The sequence below is a fragment of the Halyomorpha halys genome, unplaced genomic scaffold (genome assembly GCF_000696795.3).
Source record: "Halyomorpha halys isolate HHAL.00 unplaced genomic scaffold, Hhal_1.1 Scaffold287.1, whole genome shotgun sequence".
NCBI classification, from domain to species: Eukaryota; Metazoa; Arthropoda; class Insecta; order Hemiptera; family Pentatomidae; genus Halyomorpha; species Halyomorpha halys.
The window spans coordinates 1,377,475-1,382,587 of NW_027111053.1; positions in this window are offsets into that span (position 1 = coordinate 1,377,475).

Here is a 5,113-nt window from a genome sequence, read left to right on the forward strand (position 1 = left end):
ATGCCCCACGTCTGGCGGAGAACGCGCGAAATACGCATCATATTTGGCCGAGGTTGGTGAGGGGATCGAGGCATTTCGTAGTTTGGCCCTGGAGGACGAGACGGACGTCATCCTGTCCACATTAGCGCTCCGAGCTCTGGACCCCGTCACCAGACGGCACTTCGAGCTTGCCCATGCAAGCAGCGAATTCCCCACCGCCAATGAGGTGACAGCGTTCGTGAGACACAGACTAATGGCGTGCAAGCTGTCTCACGAACTCGATATGCAGCCTCATTCCGACGCTCCACGTGCTAAACCCGCCGGTAGAGGAAAGGGCGGAGTCTTCTTGCTCACCAGTAAAAGTGGTCCGAGCGCCAGCGTTAGTCCGGGCCCATCCAGGTCGCCACCTAGGCGTACGTCTCCAGAGAAATAGGACCTGGCCTACCCCTACCATCACACCAGGCTCCAGGACACGCTGGCCAGCCCTTGAGGAACGAAGACGTCTTTTCAGACACCTCGGCAGGGATACATGGTGTTCACCATATTCTCCACCTCTGAACTTGCACAGGAAGCGGCTAGGATACGTCACCGCGGCGGCGAAGACGTCAATCAGATAAGCCATGAGACCACCCCACTTTTTGGTGAAGTTTGGGGAATTTTATTACATTTAATCATGTTTCATTTTCAATTATACAGTCCACTCAAACCCAACTACCCAACCAAAAGTGAAGTGTGTCTTACAATGCGGTTGAAGGCATACTTCATACAACCGCCTCGGCCAATCTTTCTCGAATCTAATGTGCCATGGCCGCTTTGCTAAAGAGGTCAAGCACTGTAACCCACTTGTAGCCCCTCCAGGTGAAAGTGTCTATTTGTAATTCGACTAACGGTGTGTTCGCCGTCGGTGTCTCCTCTTGTGTCGCCTTGGGTGGGTGTCGGTCGTATTTGGTGCTGAGGCACACCTCACAGTTCCCGATTATCTCCTGAATCGTTTTCCACATATTCCACCAGAAATATTTCCGTCGCAGGACTTGGTAGGTCTCATTCAAGCCTCGGTGATTGGTGGTATGCCAAGGTGACCTCCCTCTGTTGATCTCTGTCCTGAACGGTTTCCACCATTATTAGGCTGCGAACGAAGTTTCGATCCATTCCGATTTTCTCCAATCTCCAGAGGCGTTTTATCTTCTCCCAAACAACTCCATTCCCGACGTATAGATGGTATGTTCGCCCCGGTTAGGATGCATCTTTCAGCGCTCGGCAGATATCATCATTCCTGACAACCGATGCCGACCAAATAGTGGTGATCGAAGTCTTTCCATATTTAGTGAAGTCTATCTTCATGGATCCGGAAGTACTTGTTTTCCAAATTATTTGGTGTGATATATCGTTCACCACCTCCTCTCGCTCTTCCATCTCCGTTGGTCTTCCCTGAGTGGAGCTTTCGTTCTCGGATGATGGCGGCTCATGGTCGTTACCCGTCGTGCTTTGCGTTTCTTCTCCCCCTGGCGTCCATTCTTTCAAAAACTTTCTCGCCTCTCCTGACATATGTGGTTGTTCCTCGTCTATTGCATTTACGGTGATCACGCGGGATAGCCAGTCAGCGACTACATTTTCTTTCCTCGGTCTGTACTGGATTACGATGTTGTACTGGTTGAGCAGTTCCTTCCATCTGGTGACCATAGCTGAGGACTCTTTAAGCTTCCCAACCCATTGAAGCGGTCTGTGATCTGTCTGTACCCGGAATATCCTCCCGAAAACATAGGGGCGAAAATATTCTACCGCCCACACAATACCTAACAGTTCTCGCTCAAGTGCGCTGTACCTTGTCTCTGCATCTGTTAACAGCCTGCTAGCGTACGCCACTGGTCGCTCTCCACCCTCACAATCCTGCGACAGTACCGCCCCCAACGCGTACTCAATTGCGTCCGTGGTGATGATAAATGTACGTTCAAAGTCCGGGAATGCCAACACCGGTTCCTTCTGAAGCGCCTCCATGCATTTTCTAATGTTTTCCACCATATCAGGCATCACCTGCACCCTATTTCCCTTTTTCAGAAGGTTGTTAATGGGTACCAGATACCTGGCCATCGCCGGTACGAATCGTCTATAGTAATGCAGAGTGCTCAACAATCTCCTGATTCCCTTAACATCCGTTGGAATCGCCATTTTCCTGATCGCTTCTACCTTATTTGCGTCTAGCCTGACTCCCTGTTCCGATATAGTGTGTCCTAAAAAATTTATCTGGTTTCTACCCAATATTGATTTTTCGCACGATAACTTTGACCCAAATTTTCAGACCTGTTTGAACACCTTGCGTATGTGGGACACATGTTCGTTCTCCGTTTTGCTAAAAACGAGAAGGTCGTCCATGTATACCTGGCACATGTACTCGTCGATTCCCTGTAAGAATTCGTCCATCAATCGTTGGAATTGGGGCATTCTTCAGTCCGAAGGCATCCTCGTAAATTCGTAATGCTCCCTTTCGAATGTAAAAGTAGTCTTGTGCTGATCCTCCGGGTGCATCTTGATATGGTCGTAGCCGGTCTTCAGATCTAAAGTACTAAAGAAGGTTGCCCCACCCAGTTTATCTAAGATATCTTCTAGTCGCGGTATTGGGTATCTCTCGTCTACCGTGTTCTCATTAAGGCCCCGGTAATCAATTACTAACCTATATTTTTTTCCCTTGTCTCCCGGTGTTCCCTTCTTCCGCACTGTCCATAGGGGACTGTTGTATGGGGAAGTACTATCAAAGATGATACCCTGTTTTTTTAGATTATCTAACTCTTCCCGAATAGTGCATTGTTTGTCCGGTCGCCCCCAGTAACTCTCCCTCCATGAAGAAAATATCTGCGTATTTGTCTTTTATTTCTTGTCTCCAATTCCTCCCCCCTCCTTGGATCGCACCTATCCGTTTGGTTTCCCCCATTCGTAGCTCGCGACACCGATACCTCCTCTTCCCCAACCTAATCCTCCACAGGCCATTGTTATTCCTAATCCCCGCACTTGTCTTCCCTAGTAGATCGCAACGTATAATAGCCTGATATTCACGGGGCATTTTCTCCACGATATGATCCCTCAATACCCCTTCTTCGATCCCCCATTCCCGTTAATCAATCTCCGCCTCCCCTTCTACTCTACAGGGCCCACCCAGGGTGATTAATTGACAATGACATACCTGAACATCCATCTGGAGTTTCCTCTCACCGCCGCTCAGCTTCCTCAGCGTCTCCCGGCACAGGATGGTGTGGGAGCTCCCCGTGTCCATGAGGCATCTCACACCACTCACCTTGATGATAGGCAGACCGCTAATCTCTCCTTTGATATTGAAAACCTCTAATGTGCGGTCGCCCCTCCTGGCACCCACCTCAACTCTCTTGCCTTGATCTCCCTCCCTCACTTACTCGGCGCCATCTACTGCTTCGCGGTTTATTGCTTCGTCCTCCTCTTCCTTCCCCCTCTGTTCCTGAGGCTTCTGATGCTTCTGAAGTTTCACTAGAGGACTCACTAGGTCTATAGCCCTCTCGTCTTTTCCATTGGTTCCCCTGGTCCCGTCTCTGCCCTTCTGTACATATAAGGGCATTGTCGTGCTATGTGGCCTTCATTGCCGCACTCAAAGCACTTAGTGTGGGGGCATTGGGCCACCAGTTGTCCTACTTTTCCGCACCCATGGCACTTCCTGTCTTCTTTCACTCCTCCGTTGCGTATTCTGCCCTGGTTCGGCCGCCTTTCTCTACCCGTGCCTCTCTCTTTACCAGTATCTCTGGGTTCTCTTTTCTTCCATGGTGTTGATGGATTCCTTGTGCGGTGATACGGTACTCTGTTCCATCCTCCATCATCGACATCCATCCTTGCATCCTCTCTAGTGCTCGCGTCGATCATATCTTGAGCACATTCCACGAAAGTGCGGTCCCGTGGTAAACTTACCCTTTTATTCGTCTCCTTAGCTAGTTGTTCCTTCTTTATGGAGCCGATAAAATTAATCTTCCAACTGAGAACATCCGCTCCAAGAGTCTCTCTCATCTTTTCTGTGGTCAGATTAAACTATCCTAACAGCGTGGCTGCGTACTGTCCGTTAGACTGCCCTTGCTTTCTCCTCTCTCGCAGCATGTAGAAAATGTTTTCATCTAGGGACCATCTGGCTCCTTCATAGGCCTTCTTTAATCTTTCCTTCACTATTGGCCACGCTGTTTCCTCGTCTTCCTGAATGTGGTCTAAAACACTTCGCTTGATCTGGCATATGAGTGCTGCCTTGAGGGAAATCGCGTCATTGTTGTCCAGCAACTCCTCTGAGACCTTGGTCGCCAACCTCTCCATGATGCGATCTCCACCTTTAATAAAGTGATTTAACTCAGCAATTTCGCCTGAGAACCGCTCCAAGTCTGAGACAGCTTTTCTAATTTCCTGAGAGGTTACTGCTCTCACTTTCATTTTAGCCAACATATTGGCGTGAGCAGCCGTGAGAGTGGTCTCTGGTAGTGGGGGTAGCGCTGGAACCGCCGCCGGGACTAACGGGACAGCCGGGGCCGCAGGAACTCCAGGAGCCGGTTGCGCCACCGGGATCTGTAGAACGGGCTGCCTCAATGCGGGCTGTGGTTGTGATTGACCATCACCATTAACCATCTTGGTCAATAAAAAAAAATGTCAATTTAGGCCAAGTAAAAGATCAACAAGGTGAAAGAAAAAAAAATCAGGGATAAGAGAACTTTCGGTGAAGTTTTTATAAAAAAGGTTTAGATTAAAAAAAAAATTAAGATTTAGAAGAAAAAAAATCTTCAATCAGTGAAAAATATTCAATCAGTATCCGGGTCTCGGCACCGCTTTCGAGCACTTGGACTGAAAGGCTTGAAGAAAAAGGAAAAGAGGGAACAGAATTAAACCGTACGCTTACTAGAAAGATACTCCTTTATTATCTCTGTTATGCTCCTTATTGATATTATTGAGTTTATTTACATGGGGAGTTAGGATTAGAGTTGTATACAGGTCTTGTCCAACCATAACTTTTATATATATATATATATAAGTTAAGTATCGGCGAAAGTCAAATGTCAAAAAAGAGAAGAAGGAATAAGATGTAACACGTTTGAACTGCTGTAACATACTATCCTTTATTGGGTTCCGCACATCTTTATATATA